This window comes from Phacochoerus africanus, chromosome 13 (genome assembly GCF_016906955.1).
Source record: "Phacochoerus africanus isolate WHEZ1 chromosome 13, ROS_Pafr_v1, whole genome shotgun sequence".
NCBI classification, from domain to species: Eukaryota; Metazoa; Chordata; class Mammalia; order Artiodactyla; family Suidae; genus Phacochoerus; species Phacochoerus africanus.
In genome coordinates this window covers 77,226,714-77,238,721 of record NC_062556.1, presented here as the reverse complement: position 1 = coordinate 77,238,721, position 12,008 = coordinate 77,226,714, and positions in this window count along the sequence as shown.

The following is a 12,008-nucleotide window of genomic DNA, read 5'->3' as shown; positions in this document are numbered from 1 at the left end:
ACACACACATCCACGTGTCACTGCTCGGTCCTAAATAACAGGAAAAGTCCCGAGGCAGCAGCAACATGAACAAAATCAAACCCCAGCCTTTCCAAGTCAACCAAGCAGGTTAATATCCCACCCACATGTGAGCAGCCTATTTCTTCCTCCAAACCAGCCACGCAGAGAAAGAAACCCAAACTTCTGGTTGTAAACTCCCCTGAAAATTATTTCTAAATTCCCGCCCTCCTAAAGATTGTAATTAAAAGTTAATCCTTCACAATGGTAAAATCTCTACAAAGTTACAAGCTGCAATAAGATAAAAACCATGAGAATAAAAAAATAGGGCTTATAATTCCTGAAATGCCCAGGATATGATTTCAAACACGGTGCAAGAGTGTATTCGACACGACGTCTGAGCACAGGCTATCCTCAGGCCCCGTCTCCATCTTTCTCCCTGGAGAAGGGTCGCTGCCTCGGGCTGCAGGAAGGACCGCGTGATTCCCCAGACAGACGACACCGACTCCCCGATGCTCGTCCGCGCCCCGCAAAATGGGGCAGCTTTGAGATGAGGTGCGTAAACCGACGAGCCCTGCTCCATCCCGAGGAACTCTGACAGGGGAACGTATAACGTTAAACAAGTGTACTTACTACCACCCAAAGAAATAGAGGTATCACTGGAAATCATTTAAACCATAACACTCTAAGGCAGGAAGTGAATAAAGACACGGTTGGGACACATCGAGACAGAGGAGAAAGTCAAAGATAGCGGACGGAAATGAAACCCCAGGAGGGAATATTCCAGAAATCCGGACTGCTGCAGCGAAAAGCACCCTCTCCTTTAGGGCACCCAGAAAGGATGGTGGCCACAGGGGAAAGTAAACAGCAGAAGATCCTATCTGCAAAAACTCCCATGAAGCTCTTGTACTTGGAGGGTGTCTGTGCACAAACAAGGCCAGGAGGGAAGAGAATCGATTTCTCGCTACACGAATGTGCTTGTGTCCTTACCCCACGCGCGTCTCGGTATCTCGTGTATAAAATGCAGCCGCCTCTAGCCAAAAGCACTCACTGCACTGACTCCAAGTACATCCCAGCTTCACTTCGGTTTTGGCAAACGGAAGATGGGGAGCATCGGGTATCGACGGCCACAGCAGGAACTAGTGCAAAAGAGACAAGATCGGCACCCCTGCGGTGGCTAGCTCGGCTTGCACGTTCTAGAAACAAAGACAAAAGCCGAGCTGTAAGGTTTTCCCCCCACCTCCTCACGACGTCCTCACGGCACCATCCACGACAGCCGATAAACAGGTTCCACTGGAATCAGGGCCACGGGGTTTGGAGCCTGAACTCGGAGCTCGAGGCTGTGATGGATTCCCGGGGGAGCTCACCACCTTCACCGGCGCCGGAGCTCCCGGGCAGACGACGCCTCACGGTGCCCGAGGCAAAACCGCTTCTCCAAACGATCCCTCAGCTTCCCCCAGATGCCGCAGCTTCTCTGGGCTGGAACCTGCGCTGACATCCCCTTTATCTGGGGCCCGAGTCAACAGGCAGATGCACGTGGAAGCTCAACGGGGATGTTGTAAGTCAGGATTTTCTAGACTCCAAGGTCTGAAAAAGTGCCACGTGATGCTAAGTGGACATCGTGTCTAACACGAGGAGCCCCAGAGCACCCCCACTTCCTCCGACGGAAGCGCCAGGAGCGGGTGGTCACGAGGCTGCCGGCCTGAGACGTCTTCTCTGTGCAAAGGATCAGCTCTCACGCAACACGGCATGCGCGGCGAGGCTCTTTTCACCCGCTCTACAGAGGAGGGGGCTGAGGTCCGGATCGTGCGTGGGTATCAAAGGCAGCTTTATGGTCCAAAGCAGTGGACCTCCAGAGGCCAGTGTGGGCTTTTTTTAATTGCAGTAAATTTTTAAAAACCCACATAATGTGCAGTTTACCATCTGAACCATTTCCAAGTGTCCAGTCCCGTAGCGTTAACTGCTTTCACACTGTTGTGCAAAGCATTGCGCAAACCGCTCCATTTCGCAGTCTGCACAACCGAAACTCCAACCCAGAAGCCCCGTCTCCCCTCCCGGCCCCTGGTCCCCCGTCTGCTTTCCGTCTCCAGCAATCTGATGCCCCAAAGTACCGCAAACAAGTGGAATCGGACAGCCCCCGTCCTTCTGCAACTGGCTTCCTCCTCTCGGCGGGACGTCCTCGAGGTCCGTCCATGCTCGGCACGCATCGGGATTTCCTTCCTCCCCTGGCCGAGGAGCAGGGCATGGTACGTATACAACAATGGAAGCGTTCGTCCAGCAACCATTAACGCCCCCGGCCCGTGGCTTGGCTCCAAACCTTGGCTGTGGGAATCGGGCTGCACGGACACGGCGGGGAGCAGACATCTCCTGGGACACTAATTCCAGCCCTCTTGGAGACACATCCAGAAATGGAGCTCCTGAATCACATGGCGATTCTGCTTTTAATTCTTGGAGGGCGCTCCCTGCTGTTTCCACGTGGCTGCAGCACGTTACACTCCCGCCGGCGGTGCGGGAGCCTTCCCTTTGCCCCACGCCCTCGCCAGCACCTGCTGTTCTGGTTTCCTGAATAGCGACCTTCCCAGTGGGGGCGAGGTGGCATCTTTTGACAGATGTACTTGGAGATACAGAGTCTCCATGAAACCTGCAGCCCATGTTCTTAGATGACGTTAGGAAATCCTTAGTTTTCTTAAGTGTGATCGTGTGGTTGGGGTTACGGGGATGTGCGAACTTATCAGGAGGTGCAGGTTAGAGCGCTTGGAGGTGAGGTGTCAGAACGCCTGCAAGGTACTACCAAATTGTTCAGAGAGACACACAGGTAGACAGACAGATGACAGACGGATAGATGATAGAATATAGATAGACAGACAGACAGACAGGGATAGAAAGATACGACATAGAGAGAGAAATACACCGAGAGGACAGAGAAAGCAGGTGCGGCCAGGGTCACCGTTGAGTCTGGGCAGGTGAAGGACATTTCGGCGTTAGTTGTTCATTGTTGAAAGTTTCCCGAACAGCCCAGGAGAAAAGTAACCGAGGGCAGCAGCCCACACGAGGTCCTGTCCCCGCCGACCCGACAGCCACTGTCCCCCTCTCCCCCTGCCGGCTGGGCTCACGGGACTGGGGAGGTGGCAGGGCCCAGGGCCACGTGCCTCCCACTGCCCCCAGACCTCAGGCTGTGATGCCCACTGGGCTCTCAGGGACACAGGGGCTACCTGGAGGTGGGCACCTCTGCCTGTGCTTCTTCCTGTCCCATTTCGCGAAGCCTGAAACCCTTTAACGACGAAGTGAGGCTGCCATCCGGGTCCACAGGTTGTCGGTGCCACCAGGAGGCAGGGGGGCCCCAAGCACCTGAGCCCAGCCCCCCAGCCCCTCTCGGGTGTCCGTGACACCACTCAAGCCTCTGACAGGGACTCTGATCACCTCGTGCGCAGGAATCTTCAGACGATCCCACTCTTACCTGTGTCCGAAGGTGTTTGCAGTTTTCTTTCTTTAAAACGCAAGGAAAATCTCCCTAGACCTCCCTGCAAACCTCAGAAGCACACATTCTTAACAGGTAACAACGGACCCCAGCCGGAGCACGGCAGGGCCTTGGCTGCGAGGAGGCAGATCCGAGAGCAGAGGCAGGGACAGGCCTGTCGGAGTCCCAGCGCCACGTCGCTAGAGGGCGCGACCCTCGCGGATTCCTCCGCCGCCAGGCCTGCCTCCCCTGGGCCTGGCTCCCAGCAGGTTCCTCAGGAAAGAAATACCAGGGCTGCATTTCATCCTGACCACGCGGCCCCGGGCCGTGCGACCACCGTCACACAGAGGCCGAGCCTGAGATGTGAGCTCGGAGCCAAGCAGACGGCAGCGTGTCTCCCTGCAAAGAGCAGAGCGGCCGCGCCGTCAGCAGGGCACACAGAGCGAGTTCCTCCAAAGCCTTTTCCTGCTGAGCCCCCTGGGAAGCAAACCACAACCACGTCCACTGTGCAGAAGCCACCCCCCCCAACCCCCGCCCCCCCCCGCGCGCAGTCCTCAGAGCAGCGCCAGGCCCAGGAGCAGGAAGGGCCCGAGGCTGAGTTTACAACAGGAGCAGCCCAGGTGCTGGAAGCCAGTCTGCCAGTGAGGCAGGCCTAACCACGCAGGCCCACCCACCGAGAGTCATGCTCCCCCTCTGTCTCTTGCGCGTGGGCGCGCGCGCGCACACACACACCATCTCCTTTCTCTCTAAAGCATTCGTGAAGGGAGTTCCCGTTGTGGCTCAGTGGAAACGAATCCAACTAGGAACCATGAGATTGCGGGTTCAATCCCTGGCCCCGCTCAGTGGGTTAAGGACCCGGCGTTGCCGTGAGCCGTGGTGTAGGTCGCAGATGCAGCCCAGATTCCCCCATGGCTATGGCTGTGGTGCAGGCCGGCAGCTGTAGCTCCAATTAGTCCCCTAGTCTGGGAACCTCCATATGCTGCAGGTGCAGCCCTGAAAAGCAAAAATAAAAGTAAAAAAATAAAGCATTCATGAATTATTTCACCAAAGAACATGGGGAGAAAACAGCACACAGTGCTTCTATTTTTCCCATTCTGTCACTTCTTGTCCACTGCTTCTTATGGGAATAGAAGCATTTTTTCCCGGAGAATTGACAAAATGTGAAAATCCTTTTCCCTGTCTGTGGGCATGACAAGCAAATCCGGACTCTGCAAAGGTAACTGATGTTCACGGCTGGTGATTTAGAACGTGCTGCAGCTAACACGGGCCCCAGGAAACGCTCCGGCCACCTCTGCTGACACCTCCCTGAGCGCACAGATGCCTGGCTGCCGACGGTATGGGGGTCAGTACGGGGGTCCCACCTCCTCGCTGCTCCTGTCTCCCCAGTCCTCGCTCCTCCCTCTGCTCCCAGAATCCTCCTGGGACCCACGGCTGCCCCGGGCTTTACTTGGGAGTCTGAGAAAGGGGCCCGGGCTCAGATCCTGGGTGGTCACCCGGCTTTAACCACCAAGACGAGATGCCGTCCTGGGTCCAACACCAGCCAGCTGAGCAGCCGACAGGTGCTGGCCGATGGCCGACCTCCTCCCAAGAGTGCACCGTGGTCCCCACAGACCCCTGTCTGTCCCCTGGGCCATCAAGCGCGGGGCGAGCTCAGGCCACGCAGGCGCGCAGCCAGCAAGGGGCACTCAGCCTGCGTCGATCCCGCCTCCTGCTTGTAGCTGGGACCCTCCCAGGTACACCTGCGCCCTGGACGCTGGGGCCTGGGCGCAGCTCGGCCCGTGTGGTGTCGACGAGAATCAGAAGCAGGCGGCCGGGGACTGAGAACCCCACTCCTGCCCCCGCCCCTGAGATTCGGTGACACCACGGATGCTGGAGGGAAGGGCGCTGAGAAGACAAGCACTTGGGTCCAAAACCGACTCCAGGGGCCAGAGTCAAGGACAGGAACCAGAATACCCACACACCGCCCAGGCCCTACCCTAAACCCAAACGCTCGCTCAGCTCCAGGCCCGGCCTGGACGAGGCTCCAAGCCTGGCCTGGAAGGCTGGAACCAAGGTGAGGCTCTGTTTGCGCCCAAGTAGTTAAATTATTCAGTCTGCTCTTTACTTCAGTTTTATAAAAATACACTTTAAAAATCGTTCCAACGTTCCCGTGAGTGATGGTTTATAATACAGCCCGAGGGTTTCCGTACAGACTTAGCCGTTTAGAGGAACCTCTTTAGATCCGAGCCTCTGTCCACCTACGGGTGGAGAAAATGCATCCCTCTGCTCAGGGCTTGAGGTTGGCTTGAAAATCGTAGCAAAGGCCATGCCTTATGTGCGTTAAAGACGCAGGGGAATGTCACTAGCTGCGTGCACATTCCGAGATGGGCTCAAGGACTGCAGCCCTGCGACGGAAAGCAGGGCGCTGAGGGGAAAGTGCTTGGTTTTCAGCCATCGGCAGGAGACGGGAGAGCGAGAAGAGGCTGCCGTGACGATCAGGTGCAGGACAGCGTGGCCGCAGAAGCCAGGCAACTCCCCACAGAGGACAGCGCTGCACCAAGAGGTTAACAAGGACCAACGGTACAGCCCAAGGAACGGGAATCGGCATCTTGCAATCCCCCACGGCGGAAAAGCATCTGAAAAAGAACGTGTGTGTGTGCGTAACTGGATCACTTTGCTGTACACTTGAAGCTAATACAACATTGCAAACTAGTCTTCAATAAAAAAAGAGAGAACAGCACGTTACCTAAGAGCACTTGCTGCGCGGAAACTGCTCAGGAAGGCGTGGTGGTGTAAGGCACTGTTTAGGAGCCATTAGCCCGAGAGAGAACCGTGTAATTACCAGCGGGTTCCGTTCGTACTAGGGGCACTTTGACGCAACTCAGAGCTGAACCGCCGTCTTCGCCACACGTAAATGACCCCAAAGATACCAAGCCCGAGTCTCTGCAGGTTGTGTGTTCCTGCATTCTCTTTGCTCTCTTGTGATCTTTAGTTGTCAGATTTATCCCTCAATATTTCATATTATTTGCTGCTATCATATTTTTGTTTCAGATTTTGTGAGTTGCTTTCTAGCTCATGGACATTCGATGTATTTTGCGTACTGACCGGGTACCCTGCAGCCTTGCTAAACTCACTGATTTGTTCTAACAGCTGGGTGGTTGGGTTGTTGTTTGGTTTGGTTTGGTTTTTATATAGATTCCACTGGAATTTCAGTGAAAGAAGCCAAACCAAAAGGAGTGTATACTGTATTATTCTGTTCATATAAAACCCTGAAAAATACACACTATCGATAGCATGTCCCTGGGAGCAGGGCAGCGGGAGAAGGCTTCCAAAGGGGACGCTGGGGTCACGGATACAAGAATTCTTCTCCTTGTGGCCGTGGTTCCCATTTACACACGTCAAACCTTGCCCAAGCATCCGCTGTACGTGCACAGTTTATCAGGTATCAATCAGGCCTCAAAAAACAGTTGTTTAAAAAATCCTTTGATAAGTTGAAACTACATTGTCCACGGATCCAAAGCCACGGAGAGCAGGGGGAGTGTGACGTAGCTGGGAGGGAAGCAAGGCCACCAAGGCTGGCACCTTGTCAAGGCCTCAGAGAGGAGGCGCCGGGCGTGCTGCTCAACCCCGGGCCCTCGCGGGAGAGAACCGCGGACCAGGGGGGCGCGGGCAGGGGGTCGAGCCCGGCCAGCTGCAGACTCGAGGCTCGGGATCAACCCTCGCAAGGAGGCTCTTGCCCTGGACTGTCCCGTCCTGTACTGTGACAGAGCAGGTGTGCTCGGCGAAATTTACAGATAATGTCGCCAAATGATGACCGGCCGCTAAAATTCTGGATTCAAAACCGTGACTCAGAATCATCGCAATACGCAAAGATGATATAGTCATGCTTAAAATCTCCTCCCGAGGTTCAGCCTGGGTAACGTGTGACCTCATAGTAATTCTCCTTGAACCAACCTCGTCAGGCTCCCTGACCAGACGCCCAACCCCGGTAGGTAAAGACCCCGGAAACCACACGACACCCGGGCCAGGCCAGGGAGGAGCAGACTGAACCGCGGCCCCCGCCTGCCCTCCTCTCTCACACCTGAGCAGGGTGCCCGCCAGGCCCCTGAGTTTGGGAGGAACGGGATTAAGAAGGAGCCCCCGGGAGGTGTGTCGGTGTGGAACCCACTCCAGTGTGATGGGCAAACCCGACTGGAAGGAAGACCACACGTGTCACCCGGACCAGAGGCTCGGAGTCCGGCGGTGGCTTCAGATACGCCTGCTCGTGTGAGTGAGACCAGCCTGGGCCGGTGACGGTCAGAGCCGCGGGAACCAGAGGGCGGAAGGCTCTGGCCCGGGGTCAGTGCCCGGGCGCCGAACCGTCCAGTACCCTCCATCCATGACGGGGAGGGCCCGCCCGCCACGGAGGGTCCCTCTGGCTCTGTGAGCCCCTGACATTGGGGCTCAGAGGACAAAGGAACACCACAGCCTTGAGGGGTGCGCGTCGGGGTCCGGGGCACAGGTGTGACGGTGACAGAAACCCGGGAGCCCCTGCTCGCAGCTCCCCGACCATCAGCTTTTCCGCGACTGCGCAAGTGGTCACCAGGGGACAACAGGCTTCCCCAGGAGCCGTCGCCACACAGCCCCGGGGAAGGGAACCGAGGCCAGGCTGCAGGTGCAAGGGCCCATGTGGCGCTGACGCCCAGCGGGACGGAACGGCCGTGCACGGTCTTTCCTGTGCCAGGCCCGGACAGGAAGAAAGAACGAGCTCTGCATTCCGGCCTGTTTCTCGTCATTCTAAAGCAAGGACGTTATTTCCCCGTTGCAAGTGTCTTAAGGGCTGTTGGGCTGAAGGCCTAGAAGGACCAAGAGTAGGGGCGGGACCTGCCTCCGCCGAGTGCCAGCCCCGTGCCAGGCTGTGCGACCCCTCCGGTCTGCACGTGCTGTGACCACTCGAACCCGGACAGCTGTGGGCAGCCTTTCAGATTCAAATGTGAGCCTAAAATCGTCGCCCGCAGCCCTGCCCCTGGGCATGGAGGCTGCGTCTGACGACAGGCTTCACAAGGGCCCGCGCAGCCCGGTGGCTAAGTGAACACAGGCCGGACGCGCTCCCGGGGTTGCGACGTCCTGACGCCCCCGGATTCCCGGGGCCCCACCCCTGCACAGGACGTGGTACACAGTCGCCCAGATCGTCAGCCGTGTGAGCAGGAGGCGTCGGTTCAATCCGTGTTGAGCTCCGACGTCGCCCGGCACGTGTGGGCCTCCAAGGTCAGACGAGATCCTTTGCTCCCGGTTTTCAGCAGGAGGCTGAAAATCAGGGGAAGGGGAGGCGGGGGGCTGCTGTGTTCCTGGGAGATCTCGGAGTTGTCTTTGTGACATAACTAGAGCTGTGACGACGCAGCTGTGACTGGACACTGCGCCGGACACCCCAACGCGGTCCTACTTCTCTGTCCTGCCAGGCTGGACGACACAGCGCAGTCGGCCTTGGACCCGGGACGCTGGCTCGTCCAACCTCCTGAGGGAGCTGAGGGCCCGGCCTCTGCGAAGACACCTCGCGGCCTCGTGATGGACCAGAAGGGCAGCTTCAGAGTCCGACCACGGTCTCCAAGCTGGGCAAGGCACCAGGGCAGCCGTGCAGGACCCTGATCAGGTCCCAGGAGCAAGATCAGCGGCCCCAAAAGAGAGGAAGAGAGGCGGGACAACGCTCGCCACAGCCCCAGGCCTCCCCGATGTCTTACAGGCTTTGATCCCCCTAAACTGGACCCCAGCCTCCCTCCTGGCCGCTCAAGCAAGGTGTGTGCTGCCCAGTGAAAGCCAGCAGCGGGGGTGAGGGGTGGGGACCAGGCTGGAGGTGAGGCTGCTTTTCCTCCAGACCCCGACCGTCTGTCCTGAATCCCCGGTGGGACAGCCCGGGCCCACGTCCTCCAGCTCTCGGCCTCCACGCGAGGCAGCCAGCGGCCTCCGGCCCGGGCCTTTGGAGAGAGTGCCACGCATTCTAAAGATGGAGCAGGGAGTGACAGATTGGCGAGCGGCTCCTGAGCCGTTGAGGCCCAATTATTGCTGAGACATAAAACATCCTGGAGCTGATGCCCGGAGAGAACAAAGCCCGCGTGTGTGATGTTGGTTTTCCTGCCAGAAAATGCAGAATCCGAGCAGCCTCTGGATCTCTGGCTGGGTGTCTGCCGGGGGCCCTGTTGTTTCTGGTACAACAGTAGGCAGCGGTCCTTCTGTTTGCACCCGGCTTAGTGTCTGCATGGAAGCAGCACAAAAGAGGGGTCCTCTGCCGTTAGGGGCCCAGCGACGCCGGTGCGACGTGGACGCAGAGCGAAATTCCACTCCTTCTTCTGGGCCACAGAGAGCCGACCCGCTTCAGCTCCAGTCCCCAGGTTAACACCGAAGAAGGCGAGCAGAGCTGTGTGACACGGGCACACCTGCACCATGACACAGGTACACCTGCGCCAATAGCCGGCCCACAGCACCCACCCCCCGCTGGTCGCTCAGACCCCCGCCCTTCTGCACGGCCCCACCCCAGCCCTGGCCCACCCACCCACCCCGAACCCCACGCCCAACTTTAGCCGGGGTTGGCCTCCTGCTGGACTGAAGGAACTATGATAAAAATAACAGAGCAATTCTCGGAGCCCTCACCCTCGGGCACTGTGCACAGTGTGTGTGGAGGTTGTATGTACTTGTGTGTGTGTGTTTGTGCGCATATGTGTGCTTGTGCATGTTTGTGTATAAAAGCTTCTGTGTGTATGTAGGTATGCATTTTGTGTATGTCTGTGTGCATATCTGTGTGTGTACACATGCACCTGTGTGTGGTCTATGTTTGCAGGTGTATATGTGTTTGTGCATATGTGTTATTTGTACTTGTGTATGTGCATATCTGTGTGTTTGTGCTTGTTTGTGTATGAAAGTTTCTGTGTGTTTATATGTGTGCACTTGTGCGTGTCTGTGTTTGCAGCTGTGTGTGTGTGTGTGTGTGTGTGTGTCTGTGTGTGTGTCTGTGAGAAAACACTCAGTTGCCAAACCAGCTTCCAAGGAGCAGCATTTGGTGGAGGAAGAGAAGAGCTCACAGGGGAGGCACATCTGCGGGGGTCGGGAGGGGGGGTCCTGCCCAGGACCGAGACCTGGGCAGCCCCGGCCTCAGAGGTGTCCACCCAGACCACCCATGGGCTGCCTCGTACCTCCCTGCCTGTCTCCTGTCTCCCGTCTCTAAGGTACCTCCCTGCCTGTCTTCCATCTCCAAGGTACCTCCCTGCCTGTCTCCCGTCTCTAAGGCACCTCCCTGCCTGTCTCCCGTCTCTAAGGCACCTCCCTGCCTGTCTCCCGTCTCTAAGGCACCTCCCTGCCTGTCTCCCGTCTCTAAGGCACCTCCCTGCCTGTCTCCCGTCTCTAAGGCACCTCCCTGCCTGTCTCCCGTCTCCAAGGTACCTCCCTGCCTGTCTCCCGTCTCTAAGGCACCTCCCTGCCTGTCTCCCGTCTCTAAGGCACCTCCCTGCCTGTCTCCCGTCTCTAAGGTACCTCCCTGCCTGTCTCCCGTCTCCAAGGTACGTCCCGGCCTGTCTCCCGTCTCTAAGTGGTATATTCCTCCCAGTTTACATGGGATGTAACAGACACATGTCTATAGTACATGGTCCAGAACGATGCAAATACCCTCTAAATATCAAGGCCCCTCAAAGACTCCCAGATACTTCTTAGGTTATCTTAAAAAGCCACATGCAAACCATGCCTCGATCCTGGCCTCTGAGCAGAACACCTCCACAGCCATGTGTTGGTGACCAAGGTTGCTGCTGGTGGCAGTCACACCCCCTCTGCAGCCCTGAGACGCCTCGTCTGCCCTCAAACAGTCCCTCAACCCCACACAGCCCAGAAGGGCCACCGCACCCAGGAGCGGGCAAGAGTGGAGATGAGACAAATGGACCCCTCAGCTCGGGGGAATCCACCGGGAGAAGAAAAACATCATTTTAGCACAAGAGAGAAACGTCAAAATACATATAACCCGTCACGTGACCCAGTGTTTGTAGTGACACCGTTCAGTGTCACCGCAGGAGAGGTCAGGAGGGCCTCGCAGTCGACGCGGGGGGGTCAAGTGCATGTGGGGGAAGGGCCTGAGAGAGGAGGGCTGGCTGTGGGCACGGGTCACAGGTCAGCCACTCAGGGCCCTGGGAGCCACCACAGTGTGGCGAGCAAGGCAGGCCAGGTGGGGCCTCTGAGATCGAGGCTCCCTCCCAGTGGCCAGAGCCCTCCCGGGATCCATGGAAGGAGCGCCTCCCTGACAGAGGGGCCCCGGGCCCCCACCAGGCTGGGCTCACAGCCTCACTTTGTCTTAGGCGTCATCAAGCACAAGGCAGTGACGGGCCCACGTGCTCGCGGGTCCATCAGAAGAGCAAAGGACACCCCCTGCCCTGGGAGGACATACGGTCCACCTGGGGTGGGGGTCCCTACTCTGAGCAGGTGGGGAGCAGCTGCTGGGCAGGGGGCTCTAGCACCAGGCACCTGCCTGGCAGGACACCTGGGCGCCACCAGGCCCCCCTGCCCCCCCCACCACCCCAGGGCCGCCAGCTCCGTCCTTCCCCGAGGACTCTGGGCTGCTGGG